The 26,593-nt window shown below is 47.4% G+C and overlaps 1 protein-coding gene across 1 annotated transcript in view; it reads right to left on the bottom strand.

Annotated features, from left to right (window-relative positions):
- LOC120989619 (ceramide synthase 4-like) overlaps positions 1–26,593 on the bottom strand; it is a 207,434-nt gene that overhangs the window by 1,339 nt on the left and 179,502 nt on the right. The gene's annotated exons all lie outside the window — the stretch shown is intronic.

Raw genomic sequence — 26,593 nt, forward strand, 5'->3', positions numbered from 1 at the left:
ACTCCACCCTCCTCCTGGAGTAAGATTGTGACTTTTTTTTAGCGACTTTTTTAAAAGTCTTAAAGGGAACCTGTCATCAACTTTATGCTGCCCGTACTAATGGCAGCATAAAGTAGAGACAGGTGAGTTGATGTCAGTGGTCAGTCATTTATAAGGTTAAAGTAAGTGGTTGCCGAGAAGCAACATCACAATCATTGCAGACTGGGCCTGGAAAAGAGTCCCGGCCACCTGAGAAGAGTCCTGGTTATTCATGAAGTCCTCTCTCCCTGCCCACCTGCTGATGACTGACAGTCTTCTACCTAGTTTTCTCTCTTTCTGTCTAGGAGAGAACTGCCAGTCATCAGCAGATGGTCGGGGAGAGCAGGAGATTATGGATAACCATGATTCTTCTCCGGTAGATTTGACTCTTTTCCAGGCCTGGGCTGCAATGATTATGATGCTGGTTCTCAGCAACCACTGACTTTTAGCTGAAATCAGCATTTCTGCCACTGTTTTATGCTGCCCTCAGTGAGGTCAGCATACAGTTGATGACAGGTTCCCTTTAATGATAAATCTGGAGTAAACCTCATTAACATAGATAACCATGCCCACTTTCCCACCCATATTTCATAACAGGAGTGAGTGGCGTAAAACTACAAAAAGTCGCAAAATTTTAAGCGAGTGCAAATAGCCAGAATTCTGGAGTGAAGGCATGATGAATCTGCCTCAAAAACTCTGCCCTGCTCCATTCACGTGCTAGATTCTGTAGGATCTCTGGTGATAACCATTGCTGTCATGATCAGCTTTGGATCCATATCTGGTTTAACCCCTTAAGGACCGGGCTCATTTTCACCTTAAGGACCAGGCCATTTTTTGCAAATCTGACCAGTGTCACTTTAAGTGCTCATAACTTTAAAACACTTTGACTTACCCAGGCCGTTCTGAGATTGTTTTTTCGTCACATATTGTACTTCATGACACTGCTAAAATTGGGTCAAAAAAGTTAATTTTTTTGCATAAAAAAATACAATTTTTACCGTAAATTTTGAAAAATTAGCAAATTTCAAATTTTCAGTTTCTCTACCTCTGTAATACATAGTAATACCCCCAAAAATTGTGATGACTTTACATTCCCCATATGTCTACTTCATGCTTGAATTGTTTTGGGAATGATATTTTATTTTTTGGGGATGTTACAAGGCTTAGAAGTTTAGAAGCAAATTTTGAAATTTTCAGAAATCTTCAAAATCCCACTTTTTATGGACCAGTTCAGGTTTGAAGTCATATTGTGAGGCTTAGATAATAGAAACCTCCCAAAAATGACCCCATTCTAGAAACTACACCCCTCAAGGTATTCAAAACTGTTTTTTCAAACTTTGTTAACCCTTTAGGTGTTCCACAAGAGTTAATGGCAGATGGAGAAACAATTTTGAAATTTATATTTTTTGGAAAATTTTCCAATATAATCAATTTTTTCCAGGAGTAAAACAAGGGTTAACTGCCAAACAACACTCAAAATGGGTTGCCCTGATTCTGTAGTTTGCAAAAACACCCCATATGTGGTCGTAAACTACTGTTTGGCCGAACGGTAGCACATAGAAGGAGGGGAACACCATATGGGTTTTGGAAGGCAGATTTGGTAGGACTGGTTTTGTTTATACCATGTCCCATTTGAAGCCCCCTGTTGCACCCCTAGAATAGAAATTTCAAAAAAGTGACTCCATCTAAGAAAGTACACCCCTCAAGGTATTCAAAACTGGGTTTACAAACTTTGTTAACCCTTTAGGTGTTCCACAAGAGTTAATGGCAGATGGAGAAACAATTTTGAAATTTATATTTTTTGGAAAATTTTCCAATATAATCAATTTTTTCCAGGAGTAAAACAAGGGTTAACTGCCAAACAACACTCAAAATGGGTTGCCCTGATTCTGTAGTTTGCAAAAACACCCCATATGTGGTCGTAAACTACTGTTTGGCCGAACGGTAGCACATAGAAGGAGGGGAACACCATATGGGTTTTGGAAGGCAGATTTGGCAGGACTGGTTTTGTTTATACCATGTCCCATTTGAAGCCCCCTGTTGCACCCCTAGAATAGAAATTTCAAAAAAGTGACTCCATCTAAGAAAGTACACCCCTCAAGGTATTCAAAACTGGGTTTACAAACTTTGTTAACCCTTTAGGTGTTCCACAAGAGTTATTGGCAGATGGAGAAACAATTTTGAAATTTAAATTTTTTGGAAAATTTTCCAATATAATCAATTTTTTCCAGGAGTAAAACAAGGGTTAACTGCCAAACAACACTCAAAATGGGTTGCCCTGATTCTGTAGTTTGCAAAAACACCCCATATGTGGTCGTAAACTACTGTTTGGCCGAACGGTAGCACATAGAAGGAGGGGAACACCATATGGGTTTTGGAAGGCAGATTTGGTAGGACTGGTTTTGTTTATACCATGTCCCATTTGAAGCCCCCTGTTGCACCCCTAGAATAGAAATTTCAAAAAAGTGACTCCATCTAAGAAAGTACACCCCTCAAGGTATTCAAAACTGGGTTTACAAACTTTGTTAACCCTTTAGGTGTTCCACAAGAGTTAATGGCAGATGGAGAAACAATTTTGAAATTTATATTTTTTGGAAAATTTTCCAATATAATCAATTTTTTCCAGGAGTAAAACAAGGGTTAACTGCCAAACAACACTCAAAATGGGTTGCCCCGATTCTGTAGTTTTCATAAACACCCCATATGTGGTTGTAAACTACTGTTTGGCCGAACGGTAGCACATAGAAGGAGGGGAACACCATATGGGTTTTGGAAGGCAGATTTGGCAGGACTGGTTTTGTTTATACCATGTCCCATTTGAAGCTCCCTGTTGCACCCCTAGAATAGAAATTTCAAAAAAGTGACTCCATCTAAGAAAGTACACCCCTCAAGGTATTCAAAACTGGGTTTACAAACTTTGTTAACCCTTTAGGTGTTCCACAAGAGTTAATGGCAGATGGAGAAACAATTTTGAAATTTATATTTTTTGGAAAATTTTCCAATATAATCAATTTTTTCCAGGAGTAAAACAAGGGTTAACTGCCAAACAACACTCAAAATGGGTTGCCCTGATTCTGTAGTTTTCATAAACACCCCATATGTGGTTGTAAACTACTGTTTGGCCGAACGGTAGCACATAGAAGGAGGGGAACACCATATGGGTTTTGGAAGGCAGATTTGGCAGGACTGGTTTTGTTTATACCATGTCCCATTTGAAGCCCCCTGTTGCACCCCTAGAATAGAAATTTCAAAAAAGTGACTCCATCTAAGAAAGTACACCCCTCAAGGTATTCAAAACTGGGTTTACAAACTTTGTTAACCCTTTAGGTGTTCCACAAGAGTTAATGGCAGATGGAGAAACAATTTTGAAATTTATATTTTTTGGAAAATTTTCCAATATAATCAATTTTTTCCAGGAGTAAAACAAGGGTTAACTGCCAAACAACACTCAAAATGGGTTGCCCTGATTCTGTAGTTTGCAAAAACACCCCATATGTGGTCGTAAACTACTATTTGGCTAAACGGCAGGACATAGAAGAAGGGGAACGTCATTTTTGGAAGGCAGATTTTGCTGGACTGGTTTATTGACACCATGTACCCTTTCAAGCCCCCTGATGCACCCCTAGAGTAGAAACTCCATAAAAGTGACCCCATCTAGGAAACTACGGGATAAGGTGGTTGTTGTTTTGGGACTATTTTTGGGGTAAATTTGATTTTTGGTTGCTCTATATTACTCTTTTTTGAGGCAATGTAACAAAAAAATGTAATTCTAAAATTGTTTCTACATTCACTATTTGGTTTTGTGGAACACCTAAAGGGTTAACATAGTTTGTAAAGTAACTTTTGAATACCTTGAGGGGTGTAGTTTCTTAGATGGGGTCACTTTTTTGGAGTTTCTAGTCTAGGCTACATCAGGGGGGGCTTCTAATGGGACATGGTGTCAAAAAAAAAACTGTCCATCAAAATCTGCCTTCCAGAAACCATATGGAGTTCCCTTCGTTCTATGCCCTGCCGTGCGGCTATATAACCATTTACGACCACATATGGGGTGTTTCTGCAAACTACAGAATCGGGGCAATAAATATTTAGTTTTGTTTGGCTGTTAACCCTTGCTTTATTACCGGCAAAATGGATTCAAATAGAAATTTTGCCCAAAAATTGGTGTTTTGGCACAGTTTTTATTTTATATTTTTAACACCGTTCATCCGAGGCGTTTGGTCAAAAGTTATTTTTATAGCGACGACTTTTACGCACGCGACGATGCCCAATATGTATGGCTCTCAGACTTTGGAGACACTAAGCAGGCATCCTAAAACTGCGGCCCTCCAGATATTGTAAAACTACAATTCCCACCATGCCCTGCTGATGGCTGTAGGTTGTCTGGGCATGCTGGGAGTTATAGTTTTACAACATCTGGAGGGCCGCAGTTTGAGGATGCCTGCTCTAAAACTAATATTTTTTGGGGAAAGAAAAATTGTTTCCGTGTCTCCAAAGTCTGAGAGCCATAGTGTTTTATGTTCTCTAGTGGACTGTTGAGGATTATAAAAATTTAGTACTCCATGGAAGTGTGATACTCCCTGAAGCAACCGTCAATGCAGAGGCCCGGATGATCGGGGCAAGTGTCACATTGAGTAGTGGTGTCCTTCCGTATCCCCCTCCTGCGACACACTCTGCACTTTTTTTGGGTTCGTCCCTTCTTTCCAGTATGGGGGACCACACCTGGAAAGTGTTGGCCAGGGACGATCCGGGCGCCTCCAATTCCCGAGGTACTCCGGCCTGCTCTTTCCCGGTCCGAAAAGATCAGGGCCTTGAGGACTGCCTCATAGAACTGGAGGAATGTCCCTGTGCTGCCAGCGCTTCGGGATAGTACAAAAGAGTTGTACATGGCAACCTGTACCAAGTAGACCGCAACTTTTTTGTACCATGCCCGGGTTTTGCGCATGGCGTTATATGGCGTGAGGACTTGATCAGAGAGATCAACTCCTCCCATATACCGATTGTAGTCGACGATACAATCGGGCTTGAGGACCGTTGCCGCGGTACCTCGCACAGGGACAGGGGTGGTGCCGTTACCGTGGATTGTGGACAGCATAAGGACATCCCTCTTGTCCTTATACCTGACCAGCAACAGGTTTCCACTGGTAAGGGCACGGGTCTCACCCCTGGGGATAGGTACCTGGAGGGGGTGGGCAGGGAGGCCGCGTTGATTTTTCCGCACGGTCCCACAAGCGAACGTGGATCTGGCGGCAAGGGACCTGAACAAGGGAATGCTGGTATAAAAGTTATCCACGTACAAGTGGTAACCATTATCCAGCAGTGGGTACATAAGGTCCCACACGAGTTTCCCGCTAACACCCAGAGTGGGGGGACATTCTGGGGGTTGAATACGGGAATCTCGCCCCTCGTACACACGAAATTTGTAAGTGTACCCTGAGGCACTCTCACAAATTTTGTATAGCTTCACGCCATACCTCGCCCGCTTTGTGGGAATGTATTGGCGGAAACTGAGTCTCCCCTTGAACGCAACGAGAGACTCATCAACCGCGACCTCCCTTCCAGGTACGTAGGCCTCCATGAATTTGGCCCCAAAGTGATCGATGACCGGCCGTATCTTATACAGCCGGTCATAGGCAGGATCACCTCGGGGTGGACATGCTGCATTATCGGAATAATGCAGACATTTCCGGATGGCCTCAAACCGTGTACGTGTCATGACCATACTGTACAGTGGGGTCTGGTATAGGACGTCCCCACTCCAGTATTGCCTGACACTGGGTTTTTGGACTAGACCCATATGCAGCACGAGGCCCCAAAATGTCCTCATCTCGGCTGCACTGACCGGCGTCCAGCCACCGGGTCTAGCCAAAACTGAGCCTGGGTTTTGAGCGACGAACTGTTGGGCGTACAGATTCGTCTGCTCCACCATCAAATTCACCAGTGGGTTACTGAAAAAAAAACTAAAATAGTCTATTTCAGTAAACCCCACTGTGGGAATCTGGATTCCAGGATTGCCAGCAAAATCTGGAATCTCAGGCTCAAAGTCCACTGGGGGACACCAGCTAAGTTCATCGGCAGGGGGCTCCGGTGGACTTATTTGGTGGGCCGGGAAACCAGTACGAACCCCAGGGCGGCTCGTACTAGTGTGGGCCACAGGATCCCTAGCATGTGGGGCCCCTGGCTCCGCCTGGTGGCGTCTCCGCCGCCTTGGTGGCTCATCGTCATCCGATGATGATGAGGAGGATGCGGATGACAAAAGGAATGTGGGGTCATCCTCATCCTCACTGGGGCTCTCAGAGTCGGAGGCAATCTGGGCGTATGCCTCCTCGGCCGAGAACATCCGGCGGGCCATGGGTGTGTGTGCGTGTAGGTGTGCGTGTGTGGAAACCTTTATTCTATGTGCGTGTGTGTGGGGGCAACGGGTGTTCACGTACTAAAAAAGGCAAAAAAAAAAGGGCAAGTGTTAGGAAAAAAAAAAGTTAAAACTTGCTGATCAGTGGTACAACGCTGATCAGCGGTCGGTGGGGTGGTGGGGCGGGCGATGCGCTAACACTGGACGGACGCAAAAAAGTGCCGGCCAGTCAGCGCACGCAAAAAAAAAAAAAAAGTGGTGGTGAGGAAGGGGGGAGGCTGGTGTGGGGTGGGGGAGGGGTGGTGGGGGGGGGGGGGGGGGGGGGGGGGGGGGGGGGGGGGGGGGGGGGGGACAAGTGGCAGGGGGGGGTCTGGGTTAGGGTTAGATGGATAGATGGAAGTTTGGAATAAAAGTTTTTTTTTTTTTTTTTTTCCTAACTAACTTTTCCCTTCTTTCCCTGCCTAACGGTGCCTCTCCCTCACTGACCCTAACCTACCTGGGTGGCGATGGGTGCAGGAGGGTGATGGATGGCGATTAGGGGGACACAGGAGCTCGTTCTGGACGGTGCTGCACGGTCAGGGTGCTGGACAGGAAGAGGAGGGGAGAGAGGAGCGCAGGAAGTTTGAATCTCGCGCCTCTCTCCCCTGCACCAATCAGCACCCTGGACAGCGGCGTTCAGCACCAGGGCCAGCACCGCCTCTCCAAATCCTCGGACTGCGATAGGTGGTGTAAAATTACGCCACCGATCGCAGTCTTTTTCCGGTTCATCGGGTCACAGGACACCCGAATGGACCGGAAACGCAGAAAACCGCAGGTCTGAATTGACCTGCGGTTTTCTGCGATCGCCGATACGGGGGGGTCAAATGACCCCCCCCTGCGTTGTTACGGGATGCCGGCTGAATGATTTCAGCCGGCGTCCCGTTCCGATTAACCCCTGCGGCGCCGGAATGCCGAATTTAAGTCAGGACGTACCTGTACGCCCTTGGTCCTTAAGGACTCGGGAAATAGGGCGTACCTGTACGCCCTGCGTCCTTAAGGGGTTAAAGAGGTTGTCCCATAAAAAAATATTCTACAGTTTTCAAACCAGCATCTGGATCTGAATACTTTTGTAATTGCATGTAATTAAAAGTTTTCTTATTCAATAAAAGGTATCTGTATTAGCACCATTTGTGGTTTGTTCTTTTTTTTATTTCTTATATCTGCTCACTGAGAAGGCCGAACATGCTCAGTTTCATCCTTCAACTGCCTCCTGAGCTGTGATAGGGAGAGCATGGACACGCCCCCTGAGCTGCAGCAGAAAATACACTTTAGATGAGCTGAGAAGCACATAGATAATATTCATAATCTTCAGTGTTCATAGTAACACTCCTTAGCGATGAGTTCACTGTGTAAATGTAACGACGATTACCCAATAAACAGGTAATAGGATCGTTTGTGTGAACACAAGAATCCTTGTTTGCCAGCAGCATATTGTGCTGTTTAAACAAGGAGTCGTTATGGGGAAGAGCGATTGCATTAGCGATCGATCCTCCCTATCGCTGGAGGAGATGACTGCATGTAAAGGCAGCGTTCTCCTCCAGCAGCGAGCAGCAGATTGTCGGGACGAAATGCTTTCTTCCTGAAAATCTGCTGTAATATCGTCCCATATAAAGGGACCTTTGGTCCTACTGATTAACCCCTGCTACCCCGGGCCAGTTTTCGCTCTCCTGCAGAGGCGGTTTTTTGCAAATTTGACATGTGTCACTTTATGTGGTAATAAAACAGAAATTGTCTATTACTTAACATTCCCCATATGTCTACTTTATGTTGGCATCATTTCCAAAACCCACTTTTTAAGGACCAGTTCAGTTCTGAAGTCACTTTGTGGGGCTTACATAGTAGAAACCACCCATAAATGACCCCATTTTAGAAACTACATTCCTCAAGTTATTCAAAACCCATTCTACAAACTTTGTTAACCCTTTAGATGTTCCACAAGAATTAAAGGAAAAATTAGATGAAATTTCAAAATTTCACTTTTTTGGCAGATTTTCCATTTTAATCAATTTGTTCCTGTAACAAATCAAGGGTTAACAGACAAACAAAATTCAAAGTCTATTACCCTGATTCTGCAGTTTATAGAAACACCCCACATGCAGTGGTAAACTGCTGTAAGGGTACACGGCAGGGCGCAGAAGAAAAGGAGCGCTGTATGGTTTTTGGAAGGCAGATTTTGCAAGACTGGTTTTTAGACACCATGGCCCCCCAGGAAAAGATGACAGTTTTATTGGTATTATTTTGGGGTACATATGATTTTTAATCGCTCTATATTAAGTTTTTTGTGAGGCAAGGTAACCAAAAATCGCTGTTCTGGCACAGTTTTCATTTTTAGTTTTTTACAATGTTCATCTGACAGGTTAGAGCATGTGCTATTTTTATAGAGCAGGTTGTTACAGATGCGATATCAAATACTGTATGTCTACTTTTGTTGTTTGTTTGTTTAAGTTTTATATAATAAAGCATTTTTGAAAAAAAAATTAGTTTTTGTGTCTCCATTTTCTGAACGCCATATTTATTTTTTATTTTTCTGCCAATCGTCTTGTGCAGGGGCTCTTTTTTTGCAGGAAAAGTTGACGTTTTTATAAATACCATTTTTAGGTACATATGATTTATTTTTTGATCATTCATTATTACACTTTATGGGGCATGGCGAGCAAAAAATTGGTTGTTTTGGTACAGTTTTTATTAATTTATTTTTACAGTGTTCACCTGAGGGGTTAGGTCATGTGATATGTTTACAGAGCAGGTAGTTACGGATGCGACAATACCTAATATGTCAACTTTTTTATTTCAGTGTTTCCATATTCTGAGAGCTATAGTTTTTTAAATCTAATTTTTTGCGGTATGAAGTGAAGGTTTAATTGGTACTATTTTGGGGGGTATACACCTTTTTGATCGCTTGGTGTTGCACTTTTTGTGATGTAAGGTGACAAAAAATTGCTTTTTTTGCCACTTTTTAATTTTTTTTACAGTGACATCTGTGTGCATTCTGTATTTTGCGGAACGGAAAAGCTAGCCCTTCATAGAACTGTACTATCCTTGTCCATAATGCGGACAATAATAGGTCATGTTCTATTTTTTGGCGGAACGGAAATACAGACAAACGGAATGCACACGGAGTAACTTCCGTTTTTTTTGCGGACCCATTGAAGTCAAAGGTTCATACGGTCCACAAAAAAAACTGAACGGACACGGAAAGGAAATACGTTTGTGTGCATGAGCCCTTAGGGATTAGGTCATGTAATATTTTTAAAGAGCTGGTTGTTACGGACGTGGTGATACCTAATATGTCTTTTTTTATTTATTTCACTTTAACATGTTTTAGTGTCTCCATAGTCTGAGAGTGTAACAGCGGCTGCTGTGCGCCGCTGTTCCCCTGCTTACCGCCGCGGTACCAGGCACCGTGTTCAGTGGTGATCTGCTGCCAGTGTTTCCTTTCAGCCCTGGCCACGGCATGCTTGCTGCTTGTTTACTGCAGCATTTTCTTAAGGTCTGGCGCGTGTCACTTACTGTGCTTTAGGCCTCTTTCACACGAGCGAGTATTCCGCACGGATGCGATGCGGGAGGTGAACGCATTGCACCCGCACTGAATACTGACCCATTCATTTCTATGGGGCTGTTCACATGAGCGGTGATTTTCACGCATCACTTGTGCGTTGCGTGAAAATCGCAGCATGCTCCTCTTTGTGCGTTTTTCACGCAACGCAGGCCCCATAGAAGTGAATGGGGTTGCGTGAAAATCGCAAGCATCCGCAAGCAAGTGCGGATGCGGTGCGATTTTCACTCACGGTTGCTAGGAGACGATCGGGATGGGGACCCGATCATTATTATTTTCCCTTATAACATGGTTATAAGGGAAAATAATAGCATTCTGAATACAGAATGCATAGTAAAACAGCGCTGGAGGGGTTAAAAAATAAAATAAAAATTTAACTCACCTTAGTCCACTTGATCGCGAAGCCCGGCATCTGCTTCTGTCTCCTTTGTTGAATAGGACCTGTGGTGAGCATTAAGTACAGTTACAGGACCTTTGATGACGTCACTCCGGTCATCACATGGTACGTCACATGATCTTTTACCATGGTGATGGATCATGTGATGACCGGAGTGACGTCATCAAAGGTCCTGGGATGAATGCTCACCACAGGTCCTGTTCAGCACAGAAGGAGACAGACGAGAAGCCGGCAGCGCCAGCAAGTGGATTAAGGTGAGTTAAATTATTATTATTTTTTTTAACCCCTCCAGCGCTAGTTTACTATGCATTCTGTATTCAGAATGCTATTATTTTCCCTTATAACCATGTTATAAGAGAAAATAATTCAATCTACAGAACACCGATCCCAAGCCCGAACTTCTGTGAAGAAGTTCGGGTTTGGGTACCAAACACGCGCGATTTTTCTCACGCGAGTGCAAAATGCATTACAATGTTTTGCACTCGTGCGGAAAAATTGCGGGTGTTCCCGCAACACACCCGCACATTTTCCCGCAACGCCCGTGTGAAAGAGGCCTTATGGGTTGGATTATGTGACCTCGCTGACCAATCCTAGCCCTCCTGCACATACACTCACCTAAAGAATTATTAGGAATACCTGTTCTATTTCTCATTAATGCAATTATCTAGTCAACCAATCACATGGCAGTTGCTTCAATGCATTTAGGGGTGTGGTCCTGGTCAAGACAATCTCCTGAACTCCAAACTGAATGTCAGAATCGGAAAGAAAGGTGATTTAAGCAATTTTGAGCGTGGCATGGTTGTTGGTGCCAGACGGGCCAGTCTGAGTATTTCACAATCTGCTCAGTTACTGGGATTTTCATGCACAACCATTTCTAGGGTTTACAAAGAATGGTGGATAAAGGGAAAAACATCCAGTATGCGGCAGTCCTGTGGGCAAAAATGCCTTGTGGATGCTAGAGGTCAGAGGAGAATGGGCCGACTGATTCAAGCTGATAGAAGAGCAACGTTGACTGAAATAACCACTCGTTACAACCGAGGTATGCAGCAAAGCATTTGTGAAGCCACAACACGCACAACCTTGAGGCGGATGGGCTACAACAGCAAAAGACCCCACCGGGTACCACTCATCTCCACTACAAATAGGAAAAAGAGGCTACAATTTGCACGAGCTCACCAAAATTGGACTGTTGAAGACTGGAAAAATGTTGCCTGGTCTGATGAGTCCGAATTTGGCGTAAACAGAATGAGAACATATATCCATCCTCTGATGGCTACTTCCAGCAGGATAATGCACCATGTCACAAAGCTCGAATCATTTCAAATTGGTTTCTTGAACATGACAATGAGTTCACTGTACTAAAATGGCCCCCACAGTCACCAGATCTCAACCCAATAGAGCATCTTTGGGATGTGGTGGAACGGGAGCTTCGTGCCCTGGATGTGCATCCCTCAAATCTCCATCAACTGCAAGATGCTATCCTATCAATATGGGCCAACATTTCTAAAGAATGCTATCAGCACCTTGTTGAATCAATGGCACGTAGAATTAAGGCAGTTCTGAAGGCAAAAGGGGGTCCAACACAGTATTAGTATGGTGTTCCTAATAATTCTTTAGGTGAGTGTATATAAGTGGCTCAGCCCACTTCCCAGATGCCTCAGTGTCAAGGTCCTTGTGTCCTGTTAAGGTTCCTGATATCTGCTTGTGTTCCTGACTCGTATTTGTATTCCTGGACTCTGCTACCTGTTTGCTGTCTGCTTGCCTTGACTCTCCTGTTGCCGATCAGGATTGCCTGACCTGTACCTGTGCCGCCTGCCCTGACCTGTTTGACTTCGCCTCTGCCTCATCCTTCGGTCCTGCACTGTTGTTCCTGGTTACGACTCAGCCTGCTGACAATGCCTGTACCTCTGGTACCTCGCTCAAGTAACTCCTGGTCCGCCTGGACCAGCTGCCTCGTGTGCCAATCCTCCTCAAGAGGTAGCGACCTGGTGTTCCTCTCGGGAAAGTCTATCCCCACCATCAGGGGTACTGTGAAGATCGAGGGGTTCACTTAGACCAGGTGTCGGCAACCCGCGGCTCCGGAGCCCCATGCGGCTCTTTTGAACCTTTGCAGCGGCTCCGGCATGGGCGTAGGAAGCGGGGTATCAAATCCCCCCCAGGCCAGCGGCAGTGTGTGTTCGTCGGCGGTGGGGCAAGCACTGAGATGAGCGCTTCCATTGTGGAAGCGAAGCGCTCATCTCCATAGTGATCTGTTTGTATCGCCGTCCTCAGGACAGCGATACAAACAGAAGGCTGTGCGGAGGAGCAGGGCAGGGAGGTGTGTCCCTTTCCTGTTCCTCTGATAGGCTGCCGGCACTACTAGGCTGGCAGCCTATCAGAGGCCGGCGTAGGCGGCGTGATGACGTCATCTCGCCGCCTGAGCCGTACAGCGCTGGAGTTGGGACACAGGCCGGAAGAGGCCTGCATCGCATCACTCCAAAGAGGTAAGTATAAGTGTTATTTTATTTTATTTTGAACTGGCAGTCTGGCACATAATGGGGGGGGCCTGGTATTATACTGGCAAATGATTGGGGAATTTGGGGGGCCCTGGAATTACTGGCACATGATTGGGGGGGGGGGGGGGTCTGGTATTACTACTGGCACATGATTGGGGGGGAGTCTAGTATTACTACTGGCACATGATTGGGGGGGTCTGGTATTACTACTGGCACATGATTGGGGGGTCTGGTATTACTACTGGCACATGATTGGGGGGGTTTGGTATTACTACTGGCACATGATTGGGGGGGTCTGGTATTACTACTGGCACATGATTGGGGGGGTCTGGTATTACTCCTGGCACATGATTGGGGGGTCTGGTATTACTACAGGCACATGATTGGGGGGGGTCTGGTATTACTACTGGCACATGATTGGGGGGGTCTGGTATTACTGGCACATGATTGGGGGGGTCTGGTATTACTGGCACATGATTGGAGGGGGGTCTGGTATTACTGGCACATTATTGGGGGGGTCTGGTATTACTGGCACATGATTGGAGGGGGTCTGGTATTACTGGCACATGATTGGAGGGGGGGTTTGGTATTACTGGCACATGATTGGGGGGGTCTGGTATTACTGGCACATGATTGGGGGGGTCTGGTATTACTGGAACATGATTGGAGGGGGGTCTGGTATTACTGGCACATGATTGGAGGGGGTCTGGTATTACTGGCACATGATTGGGGGGTCTGGTATTACTGGCACATGATTGGAGGGGGGTCTGGTATTACTGGCACATGATTGGAGGGGGGTCTGGTATTACTGGCACATGATTGGGGGGTCTGGTATTACTGGCACATGATTGGAGGGGGGTCTGGTATTACTGGCACATGATTGGAAGGGGGGGGGTCTGGTATTACTGGCACATGATTGGGGGGGTCTGGTATTACTGGCACATGATTGGGGGGGGTCTGGTAAAGGTAAATTAAAGATTTTAATTAGCTATTAATTTGCAAAAATATATTTTACATTGTTAAGTGAAAAAGTCCTTTTTTTCTTCAGATTGACAGCTGACTGCACGATCCTGTATATAGCATTAAGGTAAGAAACAATATATACAGTGTTATATTTGTTTTAAATGTCGCAATGGTTTTGCGGCTCACAGTTTTTTTTGGGTCTGGTATTACTACTGGCACATGATTGGGGGGGTCTGGTATTACTGGCACATGATTGGGGGTCTGGTATTACTACTGGCACATGATTGGGGGGGTCTGGTATTACTACTGGCACATGATTGGGGGGGTCTGGTATTACTACTGGCACATGATTGGGGGGTCTGGTATTACTGGCACATGATTGGAGGGGGGTCTGGTATTACTGGCACATTATTGGGGGGGTCTGGTATTACTGGCACATGATTGGGGGGGTCTGGTATTACTGGCACATGATTGGAGGGGGGTCTGGTATTACTGGCACATGATTGGAGGGGGTCTGGTATTACTGGCACATGATTGGGGGGTCTGGTATTACTGGCACATGATTGGAGGGGGGGTCTGGTATTACTGGCACATGATTGGGGGATCTGGTATTACTGGCACATGATTGGAGGGGGGTCTGGTATTACTGGCACATGATTGGAGGGGGGGTCTGGTATTACTGGCACATGATTGGGGGGGTCTGGTATAACTGGCACATGATTGGGGGGGTCTGGTAAAGGTAAATTAAAGATTTTAATTAGCTATTAATTTGCAAAAATATATTTTACATTGTTAAGTGAAAAAGTCCTTTTTTTCTTCAGATTGACAGCTGACTGCACGATCCTGTATATAGCATTAAGGTAAGAAACAATATATACAGTGTTATATTTGTTTTAAATGTCGCAATGGTTTTGCGGCTCCCAGTTTCGGAAACAGGTCCAAGTGGCTCTTTATGTCTTAAATGCATGATAGAGGAGGTAGGACAGGTAGCACAGTGGGTTCACACCCGCTCATTTGTGACAGTACACTGAGGCCATGGACCCCGCTGGTCACCCCAAGCCTGTCGTTCAGGAATTGTTACATGAAGCGAGGAGTCAGAGCGAACGTCATGATTAGAGTTGAGCGAACACCTGGATGTTCGGGTTCGAGAAGTTCGGTCGAACTTCCCGGAAATGTTCGGGTTCGGGATCCGAACCCGATCCGAACTTCGTCCCGAACCCGAACCCCATTGAAGTCAATGGGGACCCGAACTTTTCGTCACTAAAAAGGCTGTAAAACAGCCCAGGAAAGAGCTAGAGGGCTACAACATGTAGGTAAATCCCCTGCAAACAAATGTGGATAGGGAAATGAATTAAAATTAAAAAAATAAAAATGAACCAATATCAATTGGACAGAGGTCTCATAGCAGAGAATCTGGTTTCACGTCAGCAGAGACTCAGTCTCTTCATGCCATAGCAAAGAATCTGGCTTCATGTCAGCATAGAATCAGTCTCTTCATGCCATAGCAGAGAATCTGGCTTCATGTCAGCACAGAATCTGTCTTCATGTCATAGCAGAGAATCAGGCTTCACATCACCCACCACTGGAACAGGCCACTGTCACACATTTAGGCCCCGGCACCCAGACAGAGGAGAGCGGTCCCGTAACAGAGAATCTGGCCTTATGTCAGCGCAGAATCTGTCTTCATGTCATAGCAGAGAATCAAGCTTCACGTCACCCACCACTGGAACAGGCCACTGTCACACATTTAGGCCCAGGCACCCAGTCAGAGGAGAGAGGTCCCGTAACAGAGAATCTGGCTTGATGTCAGCACAGAATCTGTCTTCATGTCATAGCAGAGAATCAGGCTTCATGTCACCCACCACTGGAACAGGCCACTGTCACACATTTAGGCCCAGGCACCCAGTCAGAGGAGAGAGGTCCCGTAACAGAGAATCTGGCCTTATGTCAGCGCAGAATCTGTATTCATGTCATAGCAGAGAATCAGGCTTCACGTCACCCACCACTGGAACAGGCCACTGTCACACATTTAGGCCCAGGCACCCAGGCAGAGGAGAGAGGTCCCGTAACAGAGAATCTGGCCTGATGTCAGCACAGAATCTGTCTTCATGTCATAGCAGAGAATCAGGCTTCACGTCACCCACCACTGGAACAGGCCACTGTCACACATTTAGGCCCAGGCACCCAGTCAGAGGAGAGAGGTCCCGTAACAGAGAATCTGGCTTGATGTCAGCACAGAATCTGTCTTCATGTCATAGCAGAGAATCAGGCTTCATGTCACCCACCACTGGAACAGGCCACTGTCACACATTTAGGCCCAGGCACCCAGGCAGAGGAGAGAGGTCCCGTAACAGAGAATCTGGCCTTATGTCAGCGCAGAATCAGTCTTCATGTCATAGCAGAGAATCAGGCTTCACGTCACCCACCACTGGAACAGGCCACTGTCACACATTTAGGCCCCGGCACCCAGACAGAGGAGAGCGGTCCCGTAACAGAGAATCTGGCCTGATGTCAGCGCAGAATCTGTCTTCATGTCATAGCAGAGAATCAGGCTTCACGTCACCCACCACTGGAACAGGCCACTGTCACACATTTAGGCCCAGGCACCCAGGCAGAGGAGAGAGGTCCCGTAACAGAGAATCTGGCCTGATGTCAGCACAGAATCTGTCTTCATGTCATAGCAGAGAATCAGGCTTCACGTCACCCACCACTGGAACAGGCCACTGTCACATATTTAGGCCCAGGCACCCAGGCAGAGGAGAGAGGTCGCGTAACAGAGAATCTGGATTCATGTCAGCACAGAATAAGTCTTCATGTCATAGCAGAGAATCAGGCTTCACGTCACCCACCACTGGAACAGGCCACTGTCACACATTTAGGCCCCGGCACCCAGGCAGAGGAGAGGTTTAATCAACTTTGGGTTGCCCCGCAATATAATGGTAAAATGAAATTAAAAATAGTATTGAATGAGGAAGTGCCCTGGAGTAGAATAATATATTGTTAAGGGGAGGTAGTTAATATCTAATCTGCACAAGGGATGGACAGGTCCTGTGGGATCCATGCCTGGTTCATTTTTATGAACGTCAGCTTGTCCACATTGGCTGTAGACAGGCGGCTGCGTTTGTCTGTAATGACGCCCCCTGCCGTGCTGAATACACGTTCAGACAAAACGCTGGCCGCCAGGCAGGCCAGCACCTCCAAGGCATAAAAGGCTAGCTCTGGCCACGTGGACAATTTGGAGACCCAGAAGTTGAATGGGGCCGAACCATCAGTCAGTACGTGGAGGGGTGTGCACAGGTACTGTTCCACCATGTTAGTGAAATGTTGCCTCCTGCTAACACGTTCCGTATCAGGTGGTGGTGCACTTAGCTGTGGCGTGGTGACAAAACTTTTCCACATCTCTGCCATGCTAACCCTGCCCTCAGAGGAGCTGGCCGTGACACAGCTGCGTTGGCGACCTCTAGCTCCTCCTCTGCCTTCGCCTTGGGCTTCCACTTGTTCCCCTGTGACATTTGGGAATGCTCTCAGTAGCGCGTCTACCAACGTGCGTTTGTACTCGCGCATCTTCCTATCACGCTACAGTGTAGGAAGTAAGGTGGGCACATTGTCTTTGTACCGGGGATCCAGCAAGGTGGCAACCCAGTAGTCCGCACACGTTAAAATGTGGGCAACTCTGCTGTCGTTGCGCAGGCACTGCAGCATGTAGTCGCTCATGTGTGCCAGGCTGCCCAGAGGTAAGGACAAGCTGTCCTCTGTGGGAGGCGTATCGTCATCGTCCTGTGTTTCCCCCCAGCCACGCACCAGTGATGGGCCCGAGCTGCTTTGGGTGCCACCCCGCTGTGAACATGCTTCATCCTCATCCTCCTCCACCTCCTCCTCATCCTCCTCGTCCTCCAGTAGTGGGCCCTGTCTGGCCACATTTGTACCTGGCCTCTGGTGTTGCAAAAAACCTCCCTCTGAGTCACTTTGAAGAGACTGGCCTGAAGTGCTAAAAATAGAAACATAGAATGTGTCGGCAGATAAGAACCATTTGGCCCATCTAGTCTGCCCAATATACTGAATACTATGGATAGCCCCCGGCCCTATCTTATATGAAGGATAGCCTTATGCCTATCCCATGCATGCTTAAACCCCTTCACTGTATTTGCAGCTACCACTTCTGCAGGAAGGCTATTCCATGCATCCACTACTCTCTCAGTAAAGTAATACTTCCTTATATTACTTTTAAACCTTTGCCCCTCTAATTTAAAACTGTGTCCTCTTGTGGTAGTTTTTCTTCTTTTAAATATGCTCTCTTCCTCCTGGGCCACCTCCTCTTCCATCATCGCCCTAAGTGTTTTCTCAAGGAGACATAGAAGTGGTATTGTAACGCTGATAACGGCGTCATCGCCACTGGCCATGTTGGTGGAGTACTCGAAACAGCGCAACAGGGCACACAGGTCTCGCATGGAGGCCCAGTCATTGGTGGTGAAGTGTGTCTGATCCGCAGTGCGACTGACCCGTGCGTGCTGCAGCTGAAACTCCACTATGGCCTGCTGCTGCTCGCACAGTCTGTCCAGCATATGCAAGGTGGAGTTCCACCTGGTGGGTACGTCGCATATGAGGCGGTGAGCGGGAAGGCCGAAGTTACGCTGTAGCGCAGACAGGCGAGCAGCGGCAGGGTGTGAACGCCGGAAGCGCGAACAGACGGCCCGCACTTTATGCAGCAGCTCTGACATGTCGGGGTAGTTGCGAATGAACTTCTGCACCACCAAATTCAGGACATGCGCCAGGCAAGGGATGTGCGTCAAACCGGCTAGTCCCAGAGCTGCAACGAGATTTCGCCCATTATCGCACACCACCAGGCCGGGCTTGAGGCTCACCGGCAGCAACCACTCATCGGTCTGTTGTTCTATACCCCGCCACAACTCCTGTGCGGTGTGGGGCCTGTCCCCCAAACATATGAGTTTCAGAATGGCCTGCTGACGTTTACCCCGGGCTGTGCTGAAGTTGGTGGTGAAGGTGTGTGGCTGACTGGATGAGCAGGTGGAAGAAGAGGAGGAGGAAGCTGAGTAGGAGGAGGAGGAGACAGGAGGCAAAGAATGTTGACCTGCGATCCTTGGCGGCGGAAGGACGTGCGCCAAACAGCTCTCCGCCTGGGGCCCAGCCGCCACTACATTTACCCAGTGTGCAGTTAGGGAGATATAGCGTCCCTGGCCGTGCTTACTGGTCCACGTATCTGTGGTTAGGTGGACCTTGCCACAGATGGCGTTGCGCAGTGCACACTTGATTTTATCGGACACTTGGTTGTGCAGGGAAGGCACGGCTCTCTTGGAGAAGTAGTGGCGGCTGGGAACAACATACTGTGGGACAGCAAGTGACATGAGCTGTTTGAAGCTGTGTGTGTCCACCAGCCTAAATGACAGCATTTCATAGGCCAGTAGTTTAGAAATGCTGGCATTCAGGGCCAGGGATCGAGGGTGGCTAGGTGGGAATTTACGCTTTCTCTCAAATGTTTGTGAGATGGAGAGCTGAACGCTGCCGTGTGACATGGTTGAGATGCTTGGTGACGCAGGTGGTGGTGTTGGTGGTACATCCCATGTTTGCTGGGCGGCAGGTGCCAACGTTCCTCCAGAGGCAGAGGAAGAGGCCGAGGCGGCGGCAGCAGCAGCAGCAGAAGAGGCCGAGGCAGCAGCAGAAGAGGCCGAGGCGGCAGCAGCAGAAGAGGCAGCAGGGGGAGCCTGAGTGACTTCCTTGTTTTTAAGGTGTTTACTCCACTGCAGTTCATGCTTTGCATGCAGGTGCCTGGTCATGTAGGTTGTGCTAAGGTTCAGAACGTTAATGCCTCGCTTCAGGCTCTGATGGCACAGCGTGCAAACCACTCGGGTCTTGTCGTCGGCACATTGTTTGAAGAAGTGCCATGCCAGGGAACTCCTTGAAGCTGCCTTTGGGGTGCTCGGTCCCAGATGGCGGCGGTCAGTAGCAGGCGAAGTCTCTTGGCGGCGGGTGTTCTGATTTTGCCCACTGCTCCCTCTTTTGCTACGCTGTTGGCTCAGTCTCACCACTGCCTCTTCCTCCGAACTGTGAAAGTCAGTGGCACGACCTTCATTCCATGTGGGGTCTAGGACCTCATCGTCCCCTGCATCGTCTTCCACCCAGTCTTGACCCCTGACCTCCTGTTCAGTCTGCACACTGCAGAAAGACGCAGCAGTTGGCACCTGTGTTTCGTCATCATCAGAGACGTGCTGAGGTGGTATTCCCATGTCCTCATCATCAGGAAAAATAAGTGGTTGTGCGTTAGTGCATTCTCTCTCTTCCACCCCTGGGGAAGGGCTAGGTGGATGCCCTTGGGAAACCCTGGCAGCAGAGTCTTCAAACAGCATAAGAGACTGCTGCATAACTTGAGGCTCAGACAGTTTCCCTGATATGCATGGGGGTGATGTGACAGACCGATGGGCTTGGTTTTCATGCGCCATCTGTGCGCTTTCTGCAGAAGACTGGGTGGGAGATAATGTGAACGTGCTGGATCCACTGTCGGCCACCCAATTGACTAATGCCTGCACCTGCTCAGGCCTTACCATCCTTAGAACGGCATTGGGCCCCACCAAATATCGCTGTAAATTCTGCTGGCTACTGGGACCTGAGGTAGTTGGTTCACTAGGACGTGTGGCTGTGGCAGAACGGCCACGTCCTCTCCCAGCACCAGAGGGTACACTAACACCACCACGACCATGTCCACGTCCGCGTCCCTTATTAGATGTTTTCCTCATTGTTCCCGTTCACAATAATTTTGAGAATGGCAAATTTGGGAATGCTTTTTCAACCCAGAACAAAAAGTCTGCTTTTACGGTCACTACAAATAACTTGACCAGCTAAAACTGTGCAGATTTGGTTGAATAGAGATGTGAGACCTGTTTTTTCTTGCGCTGTGTGACAGTTATAGGTTTAATCACAGAATGACACTTCTATCAGCAGGCTAGCGTGTGTCTTAGGTTTTTCTGAATGACACTATCAATACCTTCAATGTAAGATTTTCTTTTTGGGATAGATTTCAAGTAGGCCTCAAATACCACAAACTAGTTATTTTCAGAATGGCAAATTTGGGAATGCTTTTTCAACCCAGAACAAAAAGTCTGCTTTTACGGTCACTACAAATAACTTGACCAGCTAAAACTGTGCAGATTTGGTTGAATAGAGATGTGAGACCTGTTTTTTTTTTGCGCTGTGTGACAGTTATAGGTTTAATCACAGAATGACACTTCTATCAGCACGCTAGCGTGTGTCTTAGGTTTTTCTGAATCACACTATCAATACCTTCAATGTAAGATTTTCTTTTTGGGATAGATTTCAAGTAGGCCTCAAATACCACAAACTAGTAATTTTGAGAATGGCAAATTTGGGAATGCTTTTTCAACCCAGAACAAAAAGTCTGCTTTTACGGTCACTACAAATAACTTGACCAGCTAAAACTGTGCAGATTTGGTTGAATAGAAATGTCAGGTCTATTTTTTAGGCGCTGGGTGACAGGCTCAACTTGCCCCTGATGTAATAAATGGGCAAAAAATAACCACACTGTTGATGGTTAAATGCACTTGGGTGACACAGGCTCAGCCTGCACCAGATGTAGTATACGGCCAAAAAATAACCAGACTGTTGATGGTTAAATGCACTTTGACACAGGCTCAGCCTGCAGCTAATGTAGTATATGGCCAAAAAATAACCAGACTGTTGATGGTTAAATGCACTTCGGTGACACAGGCTCAGCCTGCAGCTGATGTAGGATATAGCACAAAATAACCACACTATCGATGGTTAAATACACTTGGTGATAGCTCGTGCTGGCGCACCACAAGTCACAAAATGGCCGCCGATCACCCCAGAAAAAAAGTGATCTAAAAACGCTCTGGGCAGCCTCAAAAAAGTGAGCAAGTCAATAATAGCACTTCAATGATCCACAGCTGCAGATCGATTACAGAATGAAGTCTTTTGGAGGAGTTAATCTGCCTAATCTCGCCCTAACGTCGCAGCTGCAACCTCTCCCTATACTGATCATAGCAGAGTGACGTGCGGCGCTACGTGACTCCAGCTTAAATAGAGGCTGGGTCACATGGTGCACTGGCCAATCACAGCCATGCCAATAGTAGGCATGGCTGTGATGGCCTCTTGGGCCAAGTAGTATGACGCTTGTTGATTGGCTGCTTTGCAGCCTTTCAAAAAGCGCCAAGAAAGCGCCGAACACCGAACCCGGACTTTTACGAAAATGTTCGGGTTCGGGTCCGTGTCACGGACACCCCAAAATTCGGTACGAACTATACAGTTCGGGTTCGCTCATCCCTAGTCATGATGTCTTGATGCAGTTCATGCAAAATGTTGCTGCTCGTCTGGATGCCATCTCTTCTCCAGCTACTGCAGGGTCGCCAGTCGCTGCTACCCCTGCAATACCCACACACCGGTGAATCCGGATTTGTGTGCCGCTGGTGTGCAACTCCCTCTGCCATCCCGCTATGGTGGAGATCAAAAAACCTGTCGTGGATTCCTGAACCAGTGCCTGATCCACTTTGAGTTGCATGGGGAGAAGTTTCCCACTGAGCAGTCCAAGGTTGCCTTCATTGTGTCCCTGCTGTCTGATGAGGCCCTTGCTTGGGCAAATACTATTTGGAAACATGGAGAGACCACTAATCTGCAGTCTTTCCTGGCTACCTTCCAGCTGGGCTTTGAAGAGCCCGGCCGCACGTCTTCCGCTGCATCAGCTCTGCTGCGTCTACAACAGGGTTCCTCATCTGTGGGTCAGTATGCCATTCAGTTTTGTACCCTGGCTGCCGAACTTGCATGGAACAATGAGGCTCAACTGGCGGTGTTCAGGGAGGGCCTTTCTGACCGGATTAAGGAGGAATTAGCTGGTCGCAACCGTCCGTCTACTCTGAATGACCTGATCACCTTGGCCACAAGGATAGATGTGCTTTTCAGGGAACGTTCTAAGGAGGTCGCATGCACCAGTAGACCACCTTGTTTGGCTCCATCCTTCCAGAGGCCGGTTCTTCCTCTAGTGTCCACCCCTGTCTGAAGAGCCCATGCAAATAGAGCGCCTTCGATTGTCTGACCAGAAACGTTTACGCCGCAAAGCAGAGAACCTGTGTATGTATTGTAGAGGCAAGGCCCACTTTGTGAGTAATTGTCCACAGAAGCCAGGAAACGCCAATGTCTAGGATCAGTTGGAGAGGTGGTCCTAGACAAGGAGAAGTCCTTTCCGAAAATTTCTGTTCCGGTGACTCTTTCTCACAAGGGGGTCACACTGTCTGTGCCTGCATTCTTGGACTCTGGGTCAGCTTTATTCAGCAAGCTCTGGTCCATCAGTACCGGCTCCCTACCATCCGTCTAGAAAGGCCTCTGTCTGTGACTTCCGTGAATGGACTGCCACTTCCTGAACCTGTGCTTTCTGTTACTATGCTCCTTAAGTTGCAAATAGGGGTTCTGCATTTAGAGATTATCTCTTTCTATTTGCTGCGTGAATCCAGTTATCCTTGGTCTTCCCTGGCTGCGTCAGCACACTCCAGTTTTGGACTGGCACTCCGGTCAGATTCTGCATGGGGATCATCCTGTCAGTCCACCTGCTTATCGAAGATCTGACCTGCTTCCTCGCCTACTGTACCTGTAGACCTGCCTGGACTTCCGCAGCAGTATGCCAGTTTTGCAGATGTCTTCTGTAAAAAAGAGGCTGAGACCCTGCCTCCTCATCGTCCATATGACTGTCTGATTGACCTTCTGCCTGGTGCCACTCCTCCTCGTGGTCGAGTCTACCCACTCTCACTTTCCGAGACCCAAGCGATGTCTGATTACGTCAAGGAGAATCTCGAGAGGGGGTTTATCCGGAAATCTACTTTACCAGCCGGTACTGGGTTCTTCTTTGTGCAGAAAAAAGATGGATCCTTACGGCCCTGTATCGACTATCGAGGTCTTAAAAAGGTCACAGTCAAGAATCGATACCCTCTTCCTCTAATCTCCAAACTCTTTGACAGGATCGGGGGAGGTAACGGCTTCAAAAATTTTTACCTGCGCGGCGCGTACAACCTTATCTGCATTTGAAAGGGCAATGAGTGGAAAACTGCTTTTAACACTCGCGATGGATACTACGAGCATCTCGTCATGCCCTTCGGTCTGTGCAATGCTCCCGCGGTATTCCAGGAGTTGGTAAACGATATCTTCCGGGTCCTGCTCTATGTCTGAGTGATAGTGTACCTGGACGATATACTGATCTATTCTTCAGATTTACCACTCACCGGAAGAATGTAAGGTTAGTTTTACAGTGGTTGAGAGAGAATCAACTTTATGCCAAACTCGAGAAATGCATCTTTGAAAAATCTACTGTACCATTCCTCAGATACATAATCTCGGATGCCAGGTTGCAGATGGATCCAGGGTCTTTGTGCTATACAGCGCTTCCTTGGATTTGCTCATTTCTATTATCAGTTCATCCCGAATTTTTCATCTCTTACATCTCCGACTGAGAGGAATTACTGTATAGGAGATAGAGAGCTTCTGGCCATAAAACCTGCTTTGGAGGATTGGCGTTATCTATTAGAGGGGTCCAGCATCCATGATAATCTTCACTGCCACAAGAACCTTACTTATCTGCAGATGGCCCAATGTCTGAACCCTCGCAAAGCCAGATGGGCACTCTTCTTCTCCCGTTTTGATTTTGAGCTTCACCTTCGCCCGGCCGAGAAGAACATCAAGGCGGATGCTCTGTCTCGGTCATTTGACTTCTTTGACCAGCAGGAGAAGCCCCAGTATATTGTAGCTCCTGCTCGCTTGATCACAGTGGCTCCTGTCCTGGTAAAAGACATCCCTCCCAGGAAGACATTCGTGCCATCTGCCAAGAGAAAACATATTCTAGGTTGGGGGCACAACTCCAAACTGGCTGGTCACCCTGGGATCCACAAGACCACAGAACTTTTGTCTCGCCACTACTGGTGGCCCACTCTAAGGATGTGAATAATTATGTGTCTGCCTGAACCGTCTGTGCTAAGAATAAAGTCTCCAGGACCAAACCACTCGGGTTGTTGTTACCTCTTCCTGATATCCCATGGCAACACATTGCCATGGACTTTGTTACAGATCTGCCCTGTTCTGCTGGATGTACAACTATCTGGGTGGTCGTGGACTGGTTCTCCAAGATGACGCACTTTGTTCCTTTGGCTGGACTGCCCTCGGCTGCTGAACTTGCTAAACTGTTCGTGAAACACATATTCCGCTTGCATTGTCTACCTTGGCATATTGTTTCTGATCGCAGAGTCCAGTTTACCTCTAAGCTCTGGAGAGCTCTTTGCTGGCTGCTCGAAATTGAGCTGGACTTCTCTTCCAGTTATCATCCCCAGACCAACGGGCAAATGGAGTGGGTCAATCAAATATTAGAGAACTATCTTCGGCAGTTGGCATGTTTCAGCCCAACACGACAACTGGGTACAATTGCTACCTTGGGCTGAATTCTCCTATAACAACCACTCTAGTGAGTCTACTGGATCCTCTCCGTTTGTCATTTATGGACAACACCCTCGTACTCCTCTCCCTGTTCCTACATCGTCTGGGGTACAAGCTGCGGATTCCTCTTTTAGGGATTTTTTTAAGATTTGGCGTGAAACCAAGGACTGCATTAACAAAGTGGTGACTCACATGAAAACAAATGCAGACAAAAGAAGAAGAAAACCGAATCTGCTTAAGGGTTCCCAGTTTCAAGTTTGCTCCTAGGTTCCTGGGACCCTTTGAAGTATTGAGGAGGATCAACGAAGTGACATATAAGTTACGTCTGCCTCTCTCTCTGCGTATTCCTAATGCCTTCCACATGTCCTTAATCTCTTCTCGATGGCTCCTTCTACTCCAACTCCGGTATCTGGAGATTCTGACGAGATATTTGAGGTCAAAGACATCCTGGACATCAAGAAGACCTACTATCTTGTGGACTGTAGGGGCTTTGGTCCTGGGGAGAGGTCTTGGGAACCAGAGGACAACATTTATGCTCCGAATTTGGTAAAAAGGTTTCTGTCTCATCGTGGACTCAAGAAGAGGGGGCGTAAGAGGGTGGATGGGGGGGGGGGGAAGGGTGGAACTGTAACAGTGGCTACTGTGCACTGCTGTTGCCCTGCTTACCACCACGGTCCTGGGCGCTGTGTTCCGCTGCCAGTGTTTCCTTTCAGCCCTGGCCACAGCATGCTTGACGTTTGTTTCCTGCAGCATTTCCTTAACTCCTTCAACCCCAGCGCCGTAATAGTACGGCACTGGCCGGGTCTTTAAAGATGGCGCCCGCTCCTGAGCGCTGCGGGCGCCATAGGCGCGGGTGGCCGTCTGCTTTTTATAGCAGACACCCGCGGCTCATGTCCGCAACCGGCAGTAATGCCGATTGTGGATGTTTAACCCCTTAGATGCCATGGTCAATCCTGACCACGGCATCTGAGCACGCTGAAAACCGAAAGCACGCGCTTTCGGTGGTGCTCCGGCTCCACCGTGTGGCGATCGGAGGAGCCAGAGCTTGTGTGCAGCAGCCCCTGCATAGTATTTACTATGGAACCCTTGCCTGTAATAGGGCTCCATAGGAAACTAGTAAAATCATCACTGATTCCAATGCTAGTGCATTGGAGTCTATGATAATAGCAATCAGATGATTGATTGTTATAGTTCCCTATGGGAACTATAAAAAAGTGTAAAAAAAATAAAAAGTTTAAAAAAATAAATAAAAAATCAAATCACCCCCCTTTTCCCATCATGGGTGTCGCTATGTGCGAAAACGCTCATAGTTTAAAAAT

The sequence above is a fragment of the Bufo bufo genome, chromosome 2 (genome assembly GCF_905171765.1).
Source record: "Bufo bufo chromosome 2, aBufBuf1.1, whole genome shotgun sequence".
In the NCBI taxonomy this organism is placed as follows: Eukaryota; Metazoa; Chordata; class Amphibia; order Anura; family Bufonidae; genus Bufo; species Bufo bufo.